Source organism: Periplaneta americana, chromosome 5 (genome assembly GCF_040183065.1).
Source record: "Periplaneta americana isolate PAMFEO1 chromosome 5, P.americana_PAMFEO1_priV1, whole genome shotgun sequence".
In the NCBI taxonomy this organism is placed as follows: Eukaryota; Metazoa; Arthropoda; class Insecta; order Blattodea; family Blattidae; genus Periplaneta; species Periplaneta americana.
This window is the reverse complement of record NC_091121.1, coordinates 70,115,293-70,142,346: the sequence shown is the minus strand read 5'-3', so window position 1 is coordinate 70,142,346 and position 27,054 is coordinate 70,115,293. Positions and strand designations below refer to the sequence as shown.

At 36.2% G+C, this 27,054-nt stretch overlaps 1 protein-coding gene across 1 annotated transcript in view; it reads left to right on the top strand.

The window, feature by feature from the left end:
• The window catches only part of LOC138699819 (protein Wnt-5b-like), a 2,020,855-nt gene that overhangs the window by 769,493 nt on the left and 1,224,308 nt on the right, over positions 1-27,054 (top strand). Inside the window, exon 4 of the mRNA XM_069825994.1 lies at positions 11,958-11,991. The gene's annotated coding sequence lies outside the window, so the exon portion shown is untranslated. The remainder of the gene's footprint in view (positions 1-11,957; positions 11,992-27,054) is intronic.

Here is a 27,054-nt window from a genome sequence, read left to right as displayed (position 1 = left end):
AACCGAAAACTCGTTGTGGGTTGTAGGACAATGTTATTTCAAGAAATAGTCTTTACGTTCGGGAGATTTAAATGCACAGATAGGAAAGTGCAGCGAACATGTGATGGATTGTTTGAGAAAGGGGAAACAAGAAATCCCGCGGTACATGTTTAATGCAAACCGTTGCGCGATACAAGACCGCGATCGTCACCCCCTCCGACCGTGACAATCTGATTACAGCACATCTTGCCCGCGCGCGGAGGAGACATATGAGAGAAATTTAGATTGATGAACGCGATATCCATTACGGTGGGTGCCTACAGTGTGATAAAGTGACTCATTGTTTCGTAGTGGGAGCTTTGTTTCCTACATTTTCATTATTATCTCTCATCATGCAAATTTCGTACCACCTACTAACATCTCTGCACGTCTGGCTGGAACCGACCTCACATCCAACTGTCTTTTGTGAAGCGTACCTGCCTCGTACTTTCGAAATTGATACTTCCCTTGCGATATTAACGAACCTATTCGGGACTAATTGGGACAGATAACAATAGAAGGCGAATGTTCTTTGAACACTTCCATCGCCTGACCGTTATTCTTTCTCTTCTTGTTCTTCTTTCGGTGTTCGTTTTATTTTCTTTGCAGCTGCAACTGCTTTCCGTCGTTTCTGTTTTGGACTGTTATATGATTAAGAATCTATTTCATATTTATTTTCTATCATACACAAACATTTTCAGTTAGGAATAGGCCTACATTTTGTGATGAATGAATACGCGAATATGGAATGGATGGATGGATGGATGGATGGATGGATGGATGGATTAATAGTTCTATAAATGGCCAAATTGAATGAATTTAGGAATAGATTGAAGGATGTATTGGTAGTGGTAGTGGTTGTGGTTGTGGTTGTGGTGATGGTGATGGTGATAATTGCTCTTTATTTAATGCAGAGGATATTCAGGATCGAAATTCAACATGAGCGAGAGAAATGGTCGATGACTCTTGCCTGGAGACTTATATCAGAGACGTTGTTCTTTACTTGTAGTAAATCTATGATATGGACCTCCCAGCTTCATTTCGTAATTTTATCGTTCTTGAAATGCAAGCCTTCGGTCACGTTTCAGCCCGTTAGCATAACTTCTAGACTACCTAGGAAGATGGATGGATAAGGTAAAGGTTAGTAATATTGTGATACTAATAATATTGTGATAGTTCCTTTCGAGAATTTTTTACAATTCTACTGAGCGAGAGAAGGACCGGTTTTGTGCAGAAACTTGTTCACGAACATTCCCTTAATACGCTGACGCAAGAAATCGGTCTTCCTCTCGCTCAGTAAAATTGTAAACAATTTCTCAAAAAGAACTAGGCCTATCATAATAGTAGTATCACAATATTACCAACCATTACCCTATATACATAAGTGATTTATGTGTGTTTTTATACGTAGGTGTAATATGAATAGTGTATATGGATGTATGCATGGATGGATTGATTTTTTACTTATATGCAGGTGGTTACTATAGAAATTGAAGAATAGATAAATAAAGGAACATACCTGTAAGTGAGAATGGATTTTAACAGATTATCCTATAAACTAAAAACCTACTTACCTATAGGGAGCAGAAACGTTGGACATCCGACAAAATGTAGGACAGACCAAGATATGAGCCGTTCAGGGCAGAAGTGGTGTAAGTAAAAAATGGGCAATGAGGGTTAAAGTAAGCATTCTCTAAAATACAGCACAAAGTAGCAATTAATATTCAGTTCATTTAAACTATTATTAGTCAGTGGATAGCACGAAGGACATATTAACTGCTACTTTGTGCTGTATTTTACAGAATGTTTACTTTAAACCTCGTTACCCAATTTTGACTTGCACCACTTTTGCTCTGAACGGCTCATTATGTAAATTGCTACAGGCAATTAACTGCCTAAAGCATGAAGGATAATGATGGTCATGGTGATAGTGATGATCATGGTGATTATGATAGTGGCGATTATGATTGTGGTGGTGATGATTATGATAATGATTATAAACTGATTAGAGAACTGTATGCGTGGATGTACAGTATACGAAATTTTCGGATAGTTTAATATTAAATAAATATATAGATAGTCGATTAATACTTTTGTAATGTGTAAGGATTGATAAATGGGTGAATGCCTATATAAATCGTGGATGAATGGATAATGCAGTGAGCATGAGTACCTGCGTACAACAGCAACTGTTGCGGGAGAAGCTAAGCCCCAGGTATTTTTTTTCTTACGTCTCAGTAAGCTTTCAACGGTTATTTTACGAAAACAAATTATGTTAGCATATAATATGGAATTAATTAATGAATATATTAAGTGGTTGAATGAAACTTTCCGACCAACCCTTACGTTGTACAATAGACTCACTAAATTTTAAACGTTGAAAATAGTTTCTAATTTGTTTGAAATCTATCCTGTAAGCTTCATCTAAGTTTCGTGAGAAGGACGTTTAAAAATATGTTCCTATCTACGTATATGCTTTGTTGTTACTTTTCGACTGGGTTATTCAAATTAGAATAACTGAAATGTGGATAATTATTATTTTAATAGCATTATTCCCTAAGAGTTTAGTCCACAATTTCTGTCCTGCACTATAGCCTATGGCATGTGAATTTCACTATTTTTTCATAGTTTATCTACTACCTTTGGAGCCTACTAAACTCGATAAATAATGAAATTACGATAAATTTTATAATCAAAATATTACATCTACGAAATCTCAAGATGCATAGAAGTGTAAAGAAATGAGAGAGGCGTGAAAATAAAATTTTACGAGCCCCCCTGCCTTCGCAGAAATCAATTAATTAAAAATAAGATATGAAAAGACAGGAAGCGTAGAAGCCTTATCAAGATCTAGACAACGAGTGAGACGTCACTCAAGGAGACATGTTTGTTTTGAGTGTATCCTGGTACGAAGGCATAAAATCTTCTCCTTCTGAGGTAAGAAGGCTTATCTTCTTCTCTGGCACTGCAGCTCGTTACAGTCTATATCTGTAATTTTTACAGGTTTGGCGCGTATTTTAGACGAACACACGTATTGCAATTAGGCTACTTTTAATATTCGCCATTAACTGACGTGATATTTGTGGTGGAAGAGGTCGGAGTATGAGTTTTTCCTCCAGAATTATTTCATTTCCTCAACTGTGCAAGTTTTTTTTTTTTTTTTCACCAATAGTTTACATTTCATTTTGAAACTTGAGTACACTACTTTTAACACTTGAATATAATTAATTGATTAACTAGCGGACTTACTCGTGTTAATTATGTAAGATTTGTGCGGCTTACAGCTGTTTCAGTGCTTCACGCACCATCCTCAGAGCCTACTAGATCTCGGCTTCATCTCGAACTTCTCTGCCTGTTATGTGGATGTGTTTGATTGTTGAAAGGTGTTGAAGAGTGGAGTCAAATAGTGTGTGTGTACTGAAATTGATCTGTGTGTTGAGAATTTGATCGGGGTGTGTTTTAGTGTGTTTGTATATTTCGTATTGTTCTAGTGTGTTGAGTTTTTGGTTCTTGGGTTGTATGTGTAGGATTTCCATGTCCGCATTTATGTTATTGTATGTATGGTTAGCATTGGTTATGTAATCGGCGTATGTAGAAGTGTTGTGTCCTCTGGTTATTGCTTTAATTTGTTCTTTGTAGTGTGTTTGGAATGATCTGCCTGTTTGTCCTATGTAGAACTTATCGCAACTATTACACTACAAAGACATCTGAACACACAAAAAACACAAACAAATAAATACGACCACACAGGTGTATACAAACTCACATGTAATAGTTGCGATAAGTTCTACATAGGACAGACAGGCAGATCATTCCAAACACGCTACAAAGAACACATTAAAGCAATAACCAGAGGACACAACACATCTACATATGCCGATCACATAACCAATGCTAACCATACATACAATAACATAAATGCGGACATGGAAATCCTACACATACAACCCAAGAACCAAAAACTCAACATACTAGAACAATACGAAATATACAAACACACTAAAACATACCCCGATCAAATTCTCAACACACAGATCAATTTCAGTACACACACACACACACACACACACACACACACACACACACACACACACACACATACATACACACTATTTGACTCCACTCTTCAACACCTTTCAACAATCAAACACACCTACATAACAGGCAGAGAAGTTCGAGATGAAGCCGAGATCTAGTAGGCTCTGAGGATGGTGCGTGAAGCACTGAAACAGCTGTAAGCCGCACAAATCTTATATAATTAACACGAGTAAGTCCACTAGTTAATCAATTAGTTTACATTTCACCGTATCTTTCACCCATTTCATACAATTTGTATAATAAGAACTAATGCATAGTGGCGTACAAGGGATATCAGATAGGGATGGGTAGCCATAAGTAGACCTACCTACAACATCTTCATGTAATATTGAGAACCATGTAGCTGAACCGATAACGTGGCGAAGCATTTCCCATGATCTTTTGGCGAGACCGTTGCAACACGTAGTCAGCATCTGGTGACAGTTATAGACTTGCTTCAGCTATCTCTGTTGTACCTCCGGACTGTAAATTCAACCGCCAGGATTCACTCGCCTTGGGGTTGTTTTTACGATAGGTTTTATCGTGTCGTCAAACTGGAAAGAGTATTTCGTCAGTCTCCTACGTACATGGAATAATTGAACTAAATATGGAGTGTAAAGTTTAGATTGAATTTAGAGATATTTTGAATTAATTTATTTAAATAACTCAGCTAAGACGTCATTTTAAGGTAGGTAAAACAATTTTAGATACAGTTTTATTTCCTGATGACCAAGTCATTTTTGCAGAAACCGAAGATCAACTACAGATATCAGCTTATCAGCTAAACAAAATAATGTCACAACTGATAAAACAAAATGCATAGCCTTTCAAGGTAAATACAGCATAAGATAAAAAATAATAATAAATAATAAAACCATTGAACATGTTCGAAGTTTCAATTATCTAGAATGCGAAATTTCATCTATCCAACAAGGAGATATTGAGCATAAAGTACACAAGCTTCAGAACTTCTGTGGAACAATCAAAAGAACATTGAAAAATAAAGTTAGAAAGGAAACATTACTTAAATTCTACAAAACAATGGCTTTACCTGTATTAATGTATGGATCAGAAAATTGGACCATGAATACAAAAATAAGAGAATGGTTGAAACATCGGAAATGAAATTCTTACGTTATGTGCCTGGATATATCCTAAGACACGAAGTGCGGAACGATGTTATACGAGATAAACTGCATATAACTGACTTCAATAGTATGATTCGAGAAAAAAAAATGGTTCCAACATATACAAAGAATGACACTATCAAGACCAGCTAGATGCCTTTATGAATACAAACCAAAAGGAAAACGAAGTATTGGTCGACGACGACTACGATGGGAAGATAACCTCTGAGTCGGAATGGATCGGGATCGGTCCTCTTTGAAGTAGATTTATTTTATTTTATTGGGTTATTTTACGACGCTGTATCAACATCTAGGTTATTTAGCGTCTGAATGAAATGAAGGTGATAATGCTAGTGAAATGTGTCCGGGGTCCAACACCGAAAGTTACCCAGCATTTGCTCGTATTGAGTTGAGGGCAAACCCCGGAAAAAACCTCAACCAGGTAACTTGCCCCGACCGGGATTCGAACCCGGGCCACCTGGTTTCGCGGACAGACGCGCTGATCGTTACTCCACAGATGGGGACTCCTTGAAGTAGATGATGATGATGAGGATGATGATGATGATGATGAACTTCTTTGATCTAATAATTCGTTGTTTTTAGTAGATGATAGTTAAAATACTGAGAACGAATTCTTTCGATTTCATTAATTACTAGGTAGTGAAGTGAAAAAAGGGGACATGAGAGGAGAAACAATTAAAAGATACGCGATCGCGCGTCCTTGCAAGTGAATTTGGGGCTGAGAAGAAGTGATTGTGTGAGCCCCGAGCCTGTTGGCCACTTGTCTCACTCAGATTTCCGAAGTTCCTTTGATATAACTTAAGAGAATTTTGGAAGTGAAAAGCCAAAAATTGTTTTACCTTAATACTTACCACATGAGGGGAATATATGTCACTAGCAGGACTGAATAGGAGCACAGAAGAATCGTCGAAGATGTTAAAAACCTGGGCAGAGCAGGTGGTGAGATGGGGCCGTCGCTGCCCTCACTAGACAAGGGATTCGAGCCCTTGCACTAGGCAAGTGAGGATCGTAAAAGCTCTCCCTGACGTTCCTAAGGCGGCACGCAAAAACAGAGGCTCCGATTTTTAATGCTTTTGCATATATGGAATATGCCGGGTATTTGGGAGAGTATGTACACTCCTTGACACAGAAAATAGTGATTCCCAGACTGATTGTCCAGTGACATTTCATCCACAATATTTACGTCCACCATAAATTTTCGTCCAGTTGAGATTTTAGTCCCGAGTAATTTTATGTGCATAGCAATTTTTTCCACATATATTGTCAACTTATAAAAATCGTACGATTTCGTCTGCCATACTGAAAAATCCTAAAACATGTTTGTCCATTCCATATATTTTTAGTCCACATTTCTTAGTCTACAATATTTATGATCAATTGTAGGATTATTATATTATTTATAAAATTATATTAGGCAACTTTATTTCAGTCATATACAATGAAATCAAGTACAAATTTAATTTTGGAGGGAAATAAAGAAACATTTAAATAAGTTATTAATTATTTTCTACTTCCTCTTTTACATTGTGCTTCTCTAGGGTATCGTAAAATGTTCACCTGTAGTTGACGGAACTTCACCTATATTCCCAACATGTTTGTGCTTACCTTCCTTAAATACAGCATGTATATATATTCCTATTTGTGACACAACGGGCATTGCGTATATCACGATTTTCACACCACCAATACGATCGTTCTCCATTTTTGGCGAATGAGTGAAACTGATATATATGTAATTGTTATAAGCTACATATTTTATCCTTGCCGTGACGAAGGAAGTAACTATGGCAGTAGGCCTATATATGAAATACCTTTGAAATTGTACTGTATAAATTTCATTCCTCATTAAGAGTTCTCGCACACAGATTAAATTCGATTTCACTATCATAAAAACCATAAGAAAACACATTAATAATGATGAAATTGTTTTCTATCAACTACATTTCAACTTATCTTGTATTTAGTTGTATGGCAAAATTTCAAATCGACTTTAAAAAAATGGACGAAAAAACGTGGACAAAAGAAAATCGATAAAATAATTGTGGACCTATGATAATGATGGAAAATATTGAAAATGGACGAATCCTTTAATGGTGGATGAAATGTCCATGTACCAAATGAAGACGAATTATATGACTGTGGGAAAATTTGTACTGGAATGAAAATGGTCGCTGTCCTGTAGCGTAAATTTGTCCGTGTCGTTCGAGTTAACGCGAGATTCACACGGGGAAGTGTTAAGCATCGCAATCCGAGGATGAAATCAAGACTCTAGCAGCGACGTATCTACAGTAGGCCTATATGTCACGAAACGACATATTCCCTACGAAGCCTTTATGGCTTAGCGATAGAGATCTTTTTTCTCTAACAAAGTTAGGACTTCTAATCTCTCTATGTAAAACGCACGTGTGCAAACACAACGCACACGATAATTACCGAGCTAATCCGAGATGGGACTTAAGGCTGGTCCACAATAAACCGGGAACGGAAACGACAACGAGAATGAAAACGGAAATATTGTTAAAATAAATGTATTTAAATGTGAGCATTCACAATTAACAAAAAGCTTTCCGGAGCCCAGGAAAGGGAACGTGAAAATTAATTGTGAATTCTCACATTTAAATTTATTTATTTTAACAATATTTTCGTTCTTGTTCTCGTTGCCGTTTCCGTTCCAGGTTTATTGTGAACCACACGAATTTCCGTGTCAAAGGGTGTACACATTTACCTTTGCTCCTGAGAGAAAAAAAAAAACGAAAAAATTGCATGCAGGATGAGATGTCAAGTTAGGAAACCAGCCAATTGGCTATGATATGATTTTAATGATGTATAGCCCGATAATGTAGGACATAATATAGAGAAGGGTGGATATTCTAACCATGAGGGGAGGAAATGTGTGTTCCTGGTTTAATGAGTGGTTGAGGAGTAGGCTTATTTGCCATTCTCATTGTGAATAAAATTGATACAGTTGCTGATGGTAACATCCGTCACGTTGGATGCCAACTACGTTGTCTCAAAAGCTTTGCCTTTAAATGTTCTCATTTGTCTTTGAGTTGTTAGTCAACGGGCGCTCTGTTGCTAGTAACACATTTCAAGAGGAATTTAACTGCATATCTGTTTTTGGTAGGCATACAGGAAAAAAAAAACCTGTTGAGACGCCCTATTACATTGCCACTCTCCGAACAGTATTCAAATGATCCACACCGTCAACTATATTCATATTATTCACCTCTCAGTCTCGTTTCACTCGGAGTATTCACAACTTCTCCTTACGGCACTGCCATATCACCAATATTAATTAACCTCCAGGATGAGGTGTGATACGAGACTTGACAGTTTTTCACATGATGTGAGATTTCTGGGACACTGTACCATGTCATAGGACTATAGGTATACAAAACCATCTCTATTTCTGGCAACGGTAAATAAAACATAAAACGTAATTTTAAAGCTTAAGAATCGTCAAGAACATCACTAATGATATTAACTTAATGTTGTCATTAGCAATTTTCATATATGTTTATGATTTGTTTACTCCGACGAATGATGCCATGTCCCGCGTCATTTCTGGAGAATATTTTTACGTCTGTCTTTATTTCCATATCAAGGGCCCTTCAGTGTCCCTGCATTAGATGCACTGCCACCTATTCAGTGCTGGGTCATCCTTGCCCCCTCATTTAAATTCCATTCCATTCCATGTGAAATTAGAAGGAGATGGAATGAAAGAGGGAAACGGGAGTACCCCCGAAAAAATCCTCCTACAACGACAGCTTTGTTCACACATATCCCAACATGGCAAGCCGGGAATACAACGAGGGTCGTCTAATTGGAAGACCAGCTCACTACAACTGAGTAAGAAATGCTGCAGGATCGAGTTCTTGCATCTTCCTATAGAACAGGCCTGCACAAGGTTTGCGCTCTCCGAGTCGGCTCACAGCTCATGAGTGGAATGTAGATATTAGCTGCGCTCTGTAAAAGCGGGACTGGAAGAAGGGGTGATCTCGTACAAAATGTACACAAAAGGAAGTACTATTACGAGTGTTCATGAAATGAATTCCCGTTCAGTGTTTGCAAAACTATCTTGGACTATTATTAATTAATAAAGACATATTTATTTTACAGAAGTAATAGAAATTCTATAGCTATTTAAATATACAATATCATTTTCTTATATTTTTATTTATCAGTACATCAAAACGAGGTTTTATGCTGTTGGCAGCTGAAAGGAACAGTAGCCTACTGATCATAATGAAACATCAGTTATATACAGATGTTCGATGTCTGCCTTTATTAAAGTTGATTATAGAAAACAGTTGCTCACAAATATAAATGTTGAGCCAAACATAGCAATCATTTTCACAGCCAGCCTGTGTAGTCGTGGATATTATTGCTAATGTTTAGTTTTTTAGAACTCAACCAGGCTAGTAGTATTATTCAAACGATCTTTAGCTCTTAGGTCACATTGAAGATCAATAAGTTCGAGCTGTAAATCGTTAAATGTTAAATGCTATTTTCTGTCTTTTAGATTCCTCCATACTGTACTGTAGCAGTATAGGTAAACAACGTGAAACAGTTACTGAGAATAGGCCTACACACTGCACTCCACTAGATAACTGAGTGGTCGTTTCCCTCTCCTCTACCTATAGCAGGTCTATGTCATTCTGACGTATCTTCCTCTCAGTTTCGGCGAGCGGTAAACACCGCTCTCCCGCTCCGAAGGAGCGCGCGCGCTCGTTGAGCGCTGTTTGAGCAGGCCTGCTATAGAAAATCCAATTGTGTAAGATCTGACGACCTTTCAGACAAAGAAACAGATCCACGGCGTCCATTACTTTGATCGCCATAGGTAATGGTATATCGTTTGCATCTTTGCACCTTTGCTTCTAAGTTGATTGCAGTGGTTTTGAAAATCATGTTTAATGTAACCATAAAAACATGTATCATTAATATTTTTGTAATATATCATGAAAATAATTCATTGTATGTACTAACACTTAAACTGTCAATAATGTCGTTAGGCCTATAACACATCCGACTAGTGGTTACTTAAACAAAATATGGCTATTTTGTTCCCATCTATTATCCCAAAGAACTTGTTCTCGTAATCTTTCTTCACTCTCACATTTCTAAGTTAAGGCTTCACAGTTACATAAAATATGTTGCCTGTTTGTACAGGGACATCACTTTATTTTTACTAACATTTTTAACATTAACCTGGCTATACTCGGAAACACTGTTACCCCCCTTCCATTACAGGAGTTTGGAGTTGCTAGTGCAATATGTAAACAAATCATTTTACTAGCTATAGGAGGAGAGAAAAGTAGTGTATCCATTTATGTTACAGGGAAATATAGTATTACGATTTTCAGTTTGGTCATTACTTTACAGTATTTTATAAAAGAAAACAGTAGAATAGTAACAATTTTTTTTCTCAAACTCAAGTCTTCAGGCGGTTATATACATTATGTAATGTCTACTTTTATTCAGTATATTACTAACCTAATTTATTCCTGATAATTTTGTGAGCACTTCCGTAAGAAACCCCAATTTCTACAGCTAACTTCTTGACGGACTTATTAGGACCTCGCTGCATCCTTTCTCTAGCATATTCTACAGCATCTTCTGTCACCTTTGTTGGCTTTGTTACACTTTTCTTCCTTTCTGTACACTCTGTTGCTCTAAATTTATCTACCAGATTAATGACATTTCTACGAAAATATTCTGTAATGATATAATCAGAAAATTGTGAGGAAAAAAAAAAACTGTTGTTCATATTCGGTTATATTGTAATTCCAGTTCCATCATCGTCCTTCATACCTACAAACAGTAAAACAAAACTCTTGTTTAAATAATGCTGTTAAGTACCATGCCATATTATAGGGTACCGTACTCTCGGTAACTCTAATCTTCACTTGTGCTCAGTCCACACAGATAAATTCAGTTATGCTACCCACCATACCTGTGTGAAAATAAACTTCAATAATATAAGCTCTTTCTTCTATAGAAAATGCAACATATTTGTGAAACATACTGTACTCTGTACTGTTTATTTCACTGCTAGGAACAGCGGCCGTAAGTTTGTGTGACTGACGTTAGCAAGGACATTAGTGAAAGGGGTGAGAGTCAAGTACATTTAGAAACACAGGTACAATAAAAATTGAAGTAAAAATAAAATGATGTCCCTGTACTTCATTCCTGCATGAAGTGTAGTTGTTATTTTCTTCATACAAACTAATATGTTGCATGAAAATACGTTTAATGACTCTAGGGTATTGCGATCATATGTTTCCTGTTAAATATGAACAATCGAGTTGTGTTTTCCTGAGGTCCTCTTGTTTTTCTAATACTTCAATTATTGTTCATTCATTCATAAAGCAATTGCCCTTCTTGCAGATTTCTCATATATTATACGAGTAGACTCTAGATCAATAAATGAGATTGCTGCTTCTTTTGCATGATTGCTAGTTTCTTTTTGCCTCGCGTCCAGATGATCAATTTCACTGTATTCTGCTCTACCAATGCATTCAAGAAATCACCGGCTTGGGCTCTCTGTCGTGACTAATTTTATAAATGTTGAAGTTCCTCGCTCGCATTCTTCTAATTCTGTAGTTAAGAAAACACGAGAGTTCAACTTCTTGCCTCCATTGGAGCTCAGAATTGGACACGAAATATTTACCATTTTGTTCCATAATTTATAATAAACGTTTTTTTTTTTTTCAGGAAACCTTTCAAGAAAAGTGACAACCCATTATTGGTGAGTACAGTTGAAAGACATGTAAATCTATTATTCATATTATTTATTACCTATATAATGTGTAAAATTGTGAAAAAATATATAATTACAATAGATTATGTCGCAGTTCTTTTATAAAACATTTATAATTACTTTAAACGTTTTATTTTGACACAGTAAGATTCCTCCATACGCAGAGATCAGATAAACTTAGAAACACATGATTCTCGGACTATTAGAAACTGTCGAGATGTAACTTGGTGGGCCTAAAAATTAAATTATTGTTTTAGAAAAAATTAATTATTAATCTATATGAGGAATAGGCTACGTTTTAAATTTAAATTATGATATTTTAAGTACAATTATGCACAATATTAGCGTGAGTGTTTACAAGGATTAGTGTAGAAAATTACGTTATTTCAGTTCAGTAGTTTTTGATAACCCGAAGAATTTTTTTAAATCTTAAAAAAAAAAAGAAACAGAAAAAGAAAACATTATCAGAGTTTTTATACTAACCTACTTACAAGGGAGGCATCCCAGGTCGTGAAGCTTGAACTTAATGAAAATGCATATTTAAGCTAATTTTCGTGTATTAAGAAACATGGTGATAATCGTTCGTTTCGCGTTTTTCCTCGTTTACGAAATAAACTGACTTGAAAATCGTTGTTACTTATACCGCTTCTTGCGCGCAATCAGATCCTCATAGTTCCGCGACACCGTATCACAGAATGATCTAGTCCATTTTCTTTTTCTCTTAACTCACATTAATGCAGGATTCTTGCAGAAATACAAATTTAATTTGAATTTTAATAGTACATTATGCAACGAGCCTATAATGAAGGTAATTAAGAAGCGAGTATGGATATTTATGAAAGGAGCGCAAGCGAGTTTCATAATTTTCATACGAGCTTCTTAATTACCATTATAGGCGAGTTTCATACGACTTTTTATGCTCGACCATATTTCTAACTTGATATTATTAATTTTCTTTGTATCTGACCTACACCAATGTCCCGTATGTTATGAGATGTTGGCAGACGCGAAAGTTTGATTTTTTCCGAGGAACAGATGTTCACATTGACCTTGCTAGGCCATAAGAACCTACAGAGATAACATTGAAATTAAATTAGACATTGAAAAACGAGATGACAAATTGAATTTATTTGAATATTATTTACAATTAAAGCTAATTATTATAGTAACAGAACATAACCTTCTGCGACAGTATTGGATTTCCAGCCTCCGTGACTTTTCGCTAATTCTCTTTCGATTGCATATCCGAGAATAATCGATACTTGCGGTTTTATAACGGTAGAAAGCTGACCTGTCATTGGCTGAATAGTTGTAACCTGAGTCGTCATTGGCTGAAAGACCTGACCTTTAATGAGTAGGTGTACTTTAATGACATGCATTAAAGGTCTGCTACCAGGTGTATAATTGCTACATTTCGGCATGGTCGAGCATAAAAATGTATTAACTTTGTGACTTTGTATTAACTTGTGATAGTGGGGATTCGAAATGAAGTGGTCGGACCAAAGAGCAATTGAACAGTACAAACATTTTGTATAAGCTCGTTTTTCACTCTTTTCTGTAACACACACACTGTTTCCAACATACAACATTGTTGCACCTCTTGGGTTCCCTCTAGTGGAACTTAAACTGAGAGGACTCAATCCGACACCGGGATGGGAATCTGGTGTGCTTAGTGGATAGAGCGTCAGCACGTAGCGCTGAAAACCCGGGTTCAAATCCCGGTGCCGGAGAGAATTTTTCTCCGTTCCACTCATCTTTCATCATATGATGACGCAGAATATCTGCACGGAAATACCATATGTACTTCGGTACAACATAATAATATAGCCTATAAATAATTTACAAATAATTTCTAACATTTTTATCAAAATTTTTTACTTAAGTGAGAATTAATGATATAAAAATATTATGTGAGAAATAACAAAGCAAATAAAAAAGTTCATATATTGTTATATACAAATACCTTAAGCTGAGCACGATATCCAACTTTCACGTCAGGCAACAGAGAAAATCACAAACATCCATGTGAAGTTAAAGCTGCGCAACTTAGCTATTGCGTATACGCTGTTAGTTCTTCATAACAAAAATTAAGCACATAATTTTATTGTTTTCGATTTCTTTGACGAAGAATATTAAAATTTTGTGTAGGTATCATGTCACATGATGAAAGCAAGACCATGAACTATCTTTGAAAGCAAGGTGGTTTCTCTTTTCGGTTGAAATTAATCGTACGAAGTGAAGTCGAAATGAGCTGTAGTTCAAACCATTCAGGAAGAAGACGAAGAGTAATTTTATTGTAAGAATATGTCCCTTTCTGTTGCGTATCCCACGGCTGCGTGTGAATGTCTAGCTCAGGTTTGCAGTTCCCAAGTGAACGGAAAGCCTTAAGAGTTGTCTTAGATTAAAGATAATTTTTATTATTTGTTTATTTCGTTGGATATATATTTTCGTGTAGTTAGTTGTATAGTGCGACCAAGTTTTCAGTCGTATCGGCGAAATAATGAACTAAACATCTTACGTCATTTCTGATACTTGCAGAGCGCATGTAACATCAGACCTGTCAAACTATGAGAGGTAAAATGAGGGAGTTGCGAATTTAGTAGGATGCTTTCTTTACAAATATATGATGATAATAAAAATAAAAATGATAATAGTAATAATAATAATAATAATAATAATAATAATAATAATAATGGCAATAACAATAACAATGGGACGAAAAAATAATATGAAACACAGAAGTAATGCGATCACCTATGAATTCTGGAGATTATTATGTCAACGCGAGAGAGCCGAAGTTTTGAGCTAATTGCGAATGACTCGCGCATTATGCTTGACAGTTGGTAGGTCTGTAATTTAACCACAAACTGATAACAACAAACTTACAGCAGCGACCTGCTTCCGATACGGTTCATTCCCTTGTTGCATAGTAGGCCTTATAATGCGACCAAGCGTCTAGTCATATCGGCGAAATACTGAACTAGATGAATTGCGCCATTTTTTATAATCACAGATCAACGAGAGATGAAGTACGGAGACGGAATATGGTAGGGGATATTCTTTTTCAGAATAGTAACTACTACTACTACTACTACTACTACTACTACTACTACTACTACTACTACTACTACTACTACTACTACTACTACTACTACTACTACTACTACTACTACTACTACTACTGCTGCTGCTGCTGCTGCTGCTGCTAGTGCTAGTGCTAGTGCTAGTGCTAATAGAATTAAAACTTCCTTAAAAAGAAAGTTATGGGATTATCTATAAATCTGGGAGATCATGCAGATCATTATAGCCTGAAATGTAGTAGCAGACCTATCATGAATTGAATAAAAAATGTAATTTGTTGGACCTTTATTATTTATTTTTATTATATGAGAACGAATAAGAACTGAACAGAAAAATGTTATTACCAATACAAAGAAAAAATTCAATCGAATAATCTGTGAGAGAGCGGAAGTCGTGGGATAATTTTAGGTGATTCGCGTATTTTGTAAAAAAAAAATGATGGCTGGCCTGTAATATAATCACAGGCTGATCATAAGGATCCCATAGCAGCTGCCTTCTTGGGATACGTTTCGTCCTTTGAATACTTAATACTTTTCATTAATTAATTAATTAATTCATTCATTCATTCATTCATTCATTCCTACACTCACTTAGCCATCCCATCCCATCCCACCCCATCCCATCTCATCTCATCCATCCATCCATCCTGTTCATTCCTTTTCTCCTTTATTGTCCTACTTTTCCATTAATTCGTTTTCTTATTTATTCTGAGTAATTAATTTATTTTACGCAATCCTAGCATTAAAACACGCATGTTATGATGCTATAAATCGTGCACAATTGGTCTAATTCTGACACTGGTGCCAGAAAAGGTTACCTAGCAACTAGTATTCCATGACGTCATCACCGATTTTACAACACAATTTTTTACAACGTACCTGTAAGGAAACGTTAAAAACTACAACAAAATAACATCGTCTTAGAAACGATTATTTAACAACCATGCAATATATTACGTCATATCCAATAATAATGTCTCTACTACGTCATAACATTACATTTTGTAAATTTATAATATTTTTTTTACACATTTTAATGCTAGAATAGCATAAAACGTTGTATGTAACACGTGTGTAATCTTCATTGTAAACACTCGTGAAAATTAGGGCGTGAACGTAAACATTCACTTGTGTCATAATTACCAAGGTTATACACTAGTTAGCCACCGGCGTAGCTCTGTCAGCTAAGGCGCTTGCCTACCGATCCGCAGTTGCGTTCGGGAGCGGGTTCGATTCCCGCTTGGGCTGATTACCTGGTTGGGTTTTTCCGAGGTTTTCTCCAACCGTAAGGCAAATGTCAGGTAATCTATGGCGAATCCTCGGCCTCATCTCGCGAAATATCATCTCGCGATCACCAATCCCTTCGACGCTAAATAACCTCGTAGTTGATACAGCGTCGTTAAATAACCAAGTAAAAGAATATACACTCGTTATATAAATTACTATTTTGTTTGTTTACTATTGAATTAATTTGCTTATTGAATGTTTCGATTTATGAATTTATGTTTTCTTTCTATTATTATTATTATTATTATTATTATTATTATTATTATTATTATTATTATTATTATTATTATTGTTTATTTATTTACTTATTTAATTATTTATTAGTATGTCTACATTATTTTATTTGATTACTCTTTCCATCAGTATTTTTTTGTATTGACTGATAAGATTGTTGATTATTTAGTATATTTATTAATTTAACTATTTGTTTATGCATTATTTACATTTTTATAATTAGTTTCCTTGGCGATTAATTATTATTGATTATTTATTCATTCATTATTATTTCATGTGTTAGTCTGTATACAAATTTATTAACATTGTCATTAGTTATTTGCTTGATGATTTTTATTTATTTATATATTCATTTATTCGCTTACTGATTTATGCATTTGTTTACCTTCATATGAATTAGTTCGCTTATATATCCATCTGCCGGTACAGTATATGTATTCATTAGCTCCTAATGTATTTGTTCCTAATTAATATTCCTACGCTGTCGAGTATATTGAGCGTTGTTGAAAAGGTAGAATAAAGTTTCGTAGATAATGGAGAGGGATTTGGAAGGGGGCGGTCGTGCTCTATTCAATCTCATGGCGCGAAGTCTGTCACCATTTCGTCGTCCTCCCCACACGTACGCTGCAACTGGAGCTTCCATTTGCCAGGCGACGGAAACAACAGAAGTTCGTTCTTAGACAAATGGTTTCTATCAAGTCACATTTATTGATGTCGGCTATGCACCGTCAAAGAATCTATTCCACTCAAAGCAGAGAGAGTTCAAACAGACCCGGATGTGCGCACATGTGCTCTACACAGGATTGCCACCTGTGTCGAATTTCCGGGACAGTTGAGAAATCATTCGTATTTCTTGTCTCATGCTTCAGATTGATAGAATATGGAGATGAAAAAATAATGATAATATTAGACCTATAATATACACACCTGTTGAAAACACATTTTAATAGAAATAGATGACATACAAATTTTATAGTCATCATCTGGATCTTCGTTATCATAAAATATTCATCGTCATCGTTATCATCATGACAGTTATCGCCATCATTAACAAAAATAATCTCCAAGACTTGAACAATATGTCTTGTTTTGCCTTGATAGTGTATACTAGCGGTGACCAAAACTCGAACTGCAGTGATTACATGCGACAGACAGCCTATGAAGTAAGGAGATGAAGGGAAGGTACTTGGCATGAAAACTACAAAGTGGTGGTTCCTATACTAACATCTTGATCAATCCCGCGGATAAAAATCTCAAGCTTTGCCGTGTCAGTAATGTCACTGCTGTCATCAAGAGCCAGTGAATAATATGCTATTTTTCTTGCTTCTTTTCTTAACCTTTCCTATTGAATAGGTATAATCAGGAATTTTCTAAATTCTTGTCTCGATACTTGGTCGAGAAATTCGCAGTTTTTTCAAAATTAAAAACCACTTATGAACAAGTTATTTAAGCTATTTCAAACTCCATTAGGTAGCTGACTTCCCTACATTTATTTATGACGTCATTTTTTTCTTCCTGGCTATGATTTAAGACATATCAATTCCTCGCGTTTAACAGTTCGTTGATGCATAATATTGAGTCAGTTTTCTACAATATTATTATTAAATGAATAACTAATAAATAGTTACCCTCATCTAAAGATTAAGAAGATTAAAATTGAGATGGAACCTAATAATTTTATCCTTCTAGGGAGAAGATCTAAAAATGTCAATTTTCATGCACGTGCAGAAGAATTATAGAAACACATACTTAGTGGTCAATAATAATAATAATAATAATAATAATAATAATAATAATAATAATAATAATTACTATCAAATACGAATTTATTAACTAATTTATTCACATTGTGATCAGTTATTATATAATTACTATTAATATACATAATAATACATTATTCTATTAATGTTTCTATATAAGTTATCCCTAATTGAACCGTTGAGCAAGTAAACATAAGCTTATTACATCTTGTCCGACAGAACAACAAAAATGTTCTCCTTCTCATTCTTTACGAAACCACCTCTTACTGCTTATGGAGACTGAGTTTGTAGAGCGACATGATACCGCCACTGCTTGCCTTCAGTACGTGAATGAAAAACACAGCAATATACAGGAAATTCCTCGTACCCATTTGAATGTCTGTGATTACACGATGTAATCACGACACCCGCTTTGGTCACCACTGGTGTATACAGAGTGTCTTTGCGTGACGTCAGAGACACCGTCCGCCGCAGTAGATGTTCCTCACGGTGTGTCCAAAATTGGTAGATGATATTGAAGGTGAGTTCTAGACGACTCATAACTTAATTTTGTATAAGAAGCATCGAGACCCCCACAGTTTCCTACTTGCCCTATCTGTGCGGAAATGCATATCGCAGTCGCCACGCAACTCATTCCATCACGGGTCCACAAAAAACTTATTCAGGCTGCAGTGCATAGGGATACTCCATATCCGTCCGATAAGTACCTCTATACCCTTATGGTGGTAGGTAATGATAGTGACAAAGATGATAATAGCCTAATGGTAATAATGTCTACAACTATGATGACAGTGGTGATATTGTCCCGAAGACGTTGACGATGAGAACGATAAGAATAGTAGCGACAAAGAAGAAGAAGAAGAAGGAGAAGGAGAAGGAGAAGAATAAAACGAAGATGATGATGATGATGATGATGATAACGGAAACTGTAGTAATGAAAACGATGACGGTTATTCTATTGATGGCTTTTCAGTCGGTCCTTTAACAACGTTGTATAAGCTATTACGTTATTTAGCATCGATAGAATTGGTAATGGCGAGATGAGGCCGAGGTCTCGTCGTGCCGTGAGATTTACAGTTGGGGAAAATCCCGGAAAATAAAACCGGGTAACCAGCTTGAGCGCAGCTACGGATGAGCAGGCAAATGCTCTTGCCGACTGAGCTACACCGGTGATTCATTCTGTTAAGAATATTAGTTATAAAAATTAAATTTTTTAGGTCATATTGTGGAGAAAGAAGGAAATATCTTGAAAAGGCTTTTCAGATTTCTACAAACGACTAAAACTAAGCCTAATAGGATCAAAGAATTAGAAAATAACGTAAGCCGTTTATGACTAAATTGGTTATGGCAAGAAATTAATGCAATTAATATAAACTTGATACATGAAATTAGGCTTTAGTTACCATGGTTTAGAAAGTTATGTTTGGCCACCCCTAGGACTATATCACACAATGCTTTGTGTCTGTGGTTCAGCCACTTTCGTGTATGGTTTTGCGGTTATGAGTAGGTTTGCCTTTTCTCGACGCATCCTCAATTTACGAGGGCCTCAAGACTTGGAACTTATCTGTGTGTGGGACTGGCAACAATAGTTCCTGTGTTATCGCTGCTTGGTAATAAGGAAGTCGCTCAGCCAACCCTCGATACAGCGCTGGGGCTGGGACGGAAGTCAGCGCTGTGGGCGGGACGAGTGCAGCAAGCCACTGTCTAAGATGCGATAAAAGTTATTCCTACTTACTTGTTAGTTGGGACAAATAAATACTGGCCATGTCGTACTTTCTTTTTTTTGGCATCCAGAAATAGAAATTGATGATACAAGTAGTACCGATAGGTAGAGAAAGTGTTACAAATATGGAATATTGGTTTTGGAACCTATATGTTTTGAATACTGAACGTAAAGTATCGTCCTGTTTATTGCTGAATGTCCTGTGAATGGTACACAGGTCTTAGAAGTTCGTAAGAAGTTATAAAATTAGTGCTTTTGATCAATCAAAATATTTAATCGATTAACCATTTGAATTTAATCGATTAATCGATAGATCAATCGTGTTTTGAAAGATTTGAAAAATAATTGCTAATATACTGTAATACACTATTATTGTTAAATTTAATTTGTGATCAGTGATAAGCATAAGTATTAAATATTGTATATCTGTATAGGTACACTCTTAGACAAAAAAAGAAATGATCGGACTCTTGAAGCGTAAATTTTTCTAAGTTCCGTTCGACTGTGCGCCTGATACACAAGACTAAAATCAGAGTAGCAAGGACGAAACCAGCGAGATCCAAGAACATACTCTCATATCGGCAAACAACGGTTTGAACTGTATATGTGTCATAGCTCCGTGGTAAAACTCTGACTTCACACGCAGAAAACCCGGGTTCGTATCCGCCTACGTGTAAGTATATATATTTGTTTCGTTTTATTTTTTTCTCTAGCTGGAAACGAATGATACATTTATTAACGTGCAAAGGAGTTGGGATTAGTTGTCAAATTAAACAAAAACGTTCATTAATATCGGAGACTTCTTCCTAATTACCCTTGAATTAAAACAGATGCTCAGTTCTTGGATCTTCTCCCTTCTCCATAAGGAGTATTGTTCAGTTACTAAAATTAGTAGTGGTGGTGGTGGTGGTGGTGGTGGTGGTGGTGGTGGTGGTGGTGGTGGTGGTGGTGGTGGTGCAACAACGAGAACAATAATACTATTCATCATCATCATCATCATCAGCCTTCAAGTGTTAGACCCCAGTGGATCTGTTACGGTCTCTTGCCAGCGTTTCCTAGATCGTCCTAAATTTCTTCGACCTCTCGGGACATACGACAAAACCTGCCTGGGCCATCTAGAGCGATCCTCCTCTTGACATCTGTCTGCCACTGAAGCCTGGATTGCTGCAAATAATGGACAATAGAGTCAATGTTTAATTCCTTCAGAATATCTACGTTCCGAGATGGTCGAGAAGGGAGTATCCAGCTGTTTTTCTCATGAATCTCATTTCGGAAATTGTTAGCCGTTTATACTATTCACAGTAATACAAACACGAGAATAATAATAATAATAATAATAATAATAATAATAATAATAATAATAATAATAATAATAATCATCATCATCATCATCATCATCATCATGTTAATAGTATTGCAAAAACGAGATGAATAATGTTAAAGACAAAACCAATGCGTTCCAGATGTAGGTTACACTCGTAAATAGTGCCGTTACATATCTGCTTTGTAATAGCCCAGATCATACATAGATTGTTCATTCCTATGTTAAAATTGGTTGCACTTTGAAGAGAACAACCGCCAGGATCGCCACACATCCGCCGTAAACAAACACGAGATGGCAGTACAGTCGCTAATGCAATTAAAATGGGAGTGCATTATTGATGACTACAGATTATTCCGCCTTGCATTTGCAGAGAAAAATGTTAATTTTGATTGAAATAAGGTAATATTTTCAGACAAAGTTACTTTTTCCTCTGACAATTACGGGCGGCAAATAGTCCACCGTTCACGGGGATCCCGATATGATCCTACGCATGTGACAACTCGCTTTCGCAGTGGCCATGTATTTGTTCCATGTTGGGGCTGGATATCCAGTGACGGTCTGGGTGTTCTATGGCGGCTCGACGGAAATCTTAATGCCCAACAATACAAGGTCTTATTGGAAAATGTTATGCTTCCCTCTGTACGGATGATATATCCTAATGATGATGATATCATATTTCAACAGGATAATCATCGTGTTCACACATGTGTCGAGGTCATGAGATGATTTTCAGAGAGGCCATATATCAGACTGATAGCATGGCCTCCCTGTTCACCAGGTCTGAATGTCCTAGAAAATGTGTGGTCGGAGGTGAAGAAAACTGTGAACGCGATGATAAATATAATGCCACGTCGGCCGACCACAAAAGATGCACTCCGGAATATTATCGAGGACGCTTGGGATCGCGTATCTTCATGTCGACAGTACCTGAGACGCCTGATCGCATCCATACCCCGTAGGATGCAGGCGGTTATAGATGCGGAGGGATTACATACCCGGTGTTGAATTTTTTGTCTATTTTGATTTTTGTTTATTGGTCTCCGAGATGTATTTCTTTATTTTGTTTAATACACAGAAAAGGATTATGTTTGTTTATTCCTATCCAAGAAGGATTTCTTTTACTTAAGGTTTATTTTTGTTTATTTCTATCCGAGAAGATTTCGTTTAGTCTCTTTAAATACAAGATACAAGGGAAGGGATTGCTATTATGTATCTAACTTGCCCTTTGTAAATATTTAACTTTCTGTTAAATATTTCACAATACTGGTTATTATCAGTATACAAGAAGTAAAAAATGCGAATGAAAAAAACAAAATTTAGATTGAGATTCGAACTCGAAACCTTTCGAATACAAGACCACAATGCTACCGACTGCGCTATGCGAGAGAGAGGATGAATCTTTCCTTTAAGAAGCATGTTACATAATCATCATATAGTAGTGACTGGAGTGTTGGAAACATTTACGACAGAAGAAATTCGTCCGCGTGTATATAATGCTCTGGCGAATCCACCCGAAGTCTTCCGAATCGGACATAGAATCTGGAGCGCGGTCATTTTTTTTTTGTCTAAGAGTGTACATTGTATCTTTATATTATAAAGCAACTATTTTAATTACAGTATTTACTAACATATTTATTATGAGGTATACAATTTATTGTGTCAATTTCTCCGGAAATTTTTTAGAGAAACATAAATAACAAAAGTATGAAGACTCGCCTAGTTAATACTGCTTCATCCATGATTTTAAACATGCTCCGAATTAAGTGCCGCTCTACGTTTAGTAACAAAGTTTTCTGCATCACTAAACACGAAAAAAAACTTTTTTTTCCGTCAAGCACTTCTCCACGATTGTTCAATTTAAATCCAAACGTTTCACCAAGTTTACCTCTAAAATTCTCATATGACATAATGGAGTTTACACTTTTCACAAACCATAGAAAACTGATTTTTTTCTTTATCAAACTAAACACACAACCTTCATATATAAACTCAGTACAGAAACTGCAACTCCAAAAGTACAGCGGTCGAAACAGAAGACTGGCCCCTATTGTAATCGAATTACCAGATTTTAAAAAGAGAAGAAGATAGTTACGCTCTCACTTGCACACAGTGTAGACATGGCTACTTTATACGGGATGAGGGGGACGAATCCCAGAAAAGTATGTATTTCATGTGCTAGGAATATGAGCTGACAACAAGGTGGAAGTTTTCTTGGGAAACCATAAAACTTAATAAGGATTTCGCATTGTGTTTCAACTTTCAATACAGGTAGACTAGGTCACTGTCCTCATATCTTCACCTCTTTCTGAAGTGTTTCTGCAAAGATTTTTCCCTACGCTACCTGCTTTTCAGTTAGAAAATAACGGTACTATTGTGCTTTTAAGTAAGCAATTTCCGAGAGAGAAATATTGTAGCAATTTTTATTATGAGTTTGTATTAACAAAATAATTAATTTCAACTGCAACCGATTAATTTTAATCGACTCGATTATTCGATTAAATATTTTTGATCGATTAATCTTACAACAGAAACTGATCGATTAATCGATTAAATCCCACAACACTATATAAAATGTTTGAAAAAAATAATTTTCTCAGAATCTAACATATTTCCTTCATAAAAATGGAGGTATAAATATGGAATACTAATAACTAGTTACAAAATTAACAAAATTTGTAAAGTCAAAATGACCTCTACTAAGAAAATCACAGAACAAGCATTCAGCATCTTCATTAGAAGGTGTTTTCCTAACCGTAATACTGAATCCAGATGAATCGTCTCTCACGTCTTTCTCGAACTTGTTTATGGCTTCTTGCATTTCCTTTTCATTCCACTGTTTTCTAAGTTCGTTGGAATGTGAGGATTTCCCTCCTCCTACAGATGCCAACTATTTTAACTAACATACAAAAAATATACATTCAAATCATGGGCTTACAGGAAAAGATTGGTAAGTCTCATTGCCTAACTTTTTCCAGTAAGCCCACGAAATATAAGAGATGAATTTCGTCACAGAAGTGGCAAGCTACAGAAGAAAGGGCCGGATAAGAAATATAAAAATGAGGTAATAACTAAGTATATTCAATTTAAATGATAAATAAGAAGGTATAGATAAAACTGGAAAGAACAAATATACAGGCTGGAAGTTGTTTGGAGAACAAAGATCTTTTATGTTACCCCGGATGAAGAAGAGATGGAGAAATCAGTTTTTGTAAGAGAAAGCAACAGGCCAGGCTTATCCTGTTTCATGATGATGATGATGATGATGATGATGATGATGAATTTTGTCTGGAGCCCTATAATTATTCAAGGACCATTTTTTTCCTTTGTCAAACTGTAGGACAGGAGCCGCCGTGGTGATCTAGTGGCTAGAGTGCTCAATTTATAATTCTGTGGACCCGGGTTCGATCCCCAGTGTACCTTTGATTTATAACTTGTGTTGGATAAGTCCGTGGTCCAGGTAAAAGAGGAGTTTTCTTCGGGAACTCCTGTTCCCCTGTGGTATCTCATCTTGTCTCATCTCACCGCCGACGTAGTGTAGGCCAGCCTCCTATAGCGCACCCTGGGCAATGACTGTTTCGGTAAATTGGTCTACACAACTGACTTCATATGGGTGAATAACGAAAAGTCAAGCACTTGCCAATAGGACACGAACTCCAGATTTCTCGGAATCAATATTAAGAACTTATTTTATGCCTAAAGCCTATGACACTTGGCTAGGTTTGAACTCGCTAACTTCGGTTGTATTATTGCCAACTGTAACCAGTAATGTAATGTGCCCCTCAATCTGAATGAAGTTTCCTACTTCAGATAGCACATTTAATCCATGTGTCGTAAGAGGACGTTTACAAGAATCTTGTAATAAATCAGGTCTCGAATGCACAGAGAATAAGAGAACATATTGCCTCGTAGTTTCGCAGTAACTACGTTATTATTAGACAATAAGGACAGAAGAAATTTGTCTTCAGCCGTAATAACTTTATAAAAATATCGGAGGCCGTTCCCTTGTACAGGTAAGCTAAAGTTCTCCACCTCGCTCATTATGAATAAATAACTCAACTCTGCCTTACAAAGTATAACGAACAGCCCGCTGTTTCTGGTCATTACTCCAGGGAGACATTTCAATTTTCTGGCCATCAAGAACTGAGGAGAGGGAAAAAGTTGAGGCAAATTATATTATTTCCTTTCGTAGTTGATCGAAAACTCTCAGACTTTTAAATTGCTTCTTATCGAAATGTTTCTTAGAAATTAAGGGAGAAGAAAGAAAGACACGCAGAAAAGAGGGGTCTATGTTATAAAATATAATGTAGCTGCTTTCTATGCTGATCTGCAGTTACGTCAGTTTTTCTTAAAGGAAGCTTTAGAAACGTATTACATATCATTCGGTTTCTGTGATGTGTTTGGCTCTATTGTAACTGAACCTTCATAAATAAAGATTCTATTTATTATTTAACGATTCATGGTTCAAATCCAGTGGACAACTGTGCATTTTTACAGTGATTTTCTTCTGAGAAGACACTATCCACACAGACGTCATTCTGCTAGACACTGGTTAAGAGGTCGTCATATAATTCATTGTACTGTCCATGTGAAATTAAGAATCATAGATTTAAGTTACAAAAGTTTTCGCATTTAGAGGAGCAGATACATTAAGAGCCAAAATTGGAAGAAAAAATTATAGAACAGATATATGAAGAATGACGATATTCAAAACAAAATTAATAAATTCAACTATGTATGCGGTGTCATTAATAGATCCCTAGAAATATTAGAAAAGAAACGAAAATTAAATTTTATAAGATAATGACAGTGCCAATGTTGCTTTATGGGTCTGAATTTTGGATCCCGACTTAAAAAGAAGATAGAAGAATAGAAGCAGCAGAGATGAAATTTCTGAGACCTGTTGCAGGTTACACCTTACTGGATGGGAAAAGAAGTGAAGATATAAGGGGAAAACTAAGCACTTTTAAATTAATAGACAGAATAAAACAATATAGAAACGATTGGAAACAACATATACAAAGAATGAAAGCAGACCGCATACGAAAACTGATGATGAACTATAACCCAATAGGTAGAAGAAATGTTGGTAGACCGAAAACAAGATGGGTTAAACAGTGTTAAAAAATGAGACCGGTACGAGCCTTATAAGGCTTAATCTTCATGATGATGATGATGATGATGATGATGATGATGATGAGGAGGAGGAGGAGGAGGAGGAGATTTAAGTTCGACAACGAAATTCATGTTTACTTGTTACTCGTGAATATTTCTGATAAAATTCAGTGCAATGAATGGTGAATAATATTTTAACACCTGGTTTTCGGAATACATTTTTCAGAAACAAAGAATTTTTTCTTTACACTCTGGATACAGGGCCAGCCACGAGGCCAAGTCCAGCCACGTCAACCAATTCTGGAATTAGGAAATAGATAGTGACGAAGGATAGGGTCCCTGGTCTGTGATTACTCCGAAATAGAGTTCACCTTAGGGTAGGAGATCGGGGCGATTCTGGCCTAAGATGCTATGTTTTATTTAACGACGCTCGCAATTGCAGAGGATATATCAGCGTCGCCGGATGTGCCGGAATTTTGTCCCGCAGGAGTTCTTTTACATGCCAGTAAATCTACTGACATGAGCCTGTCG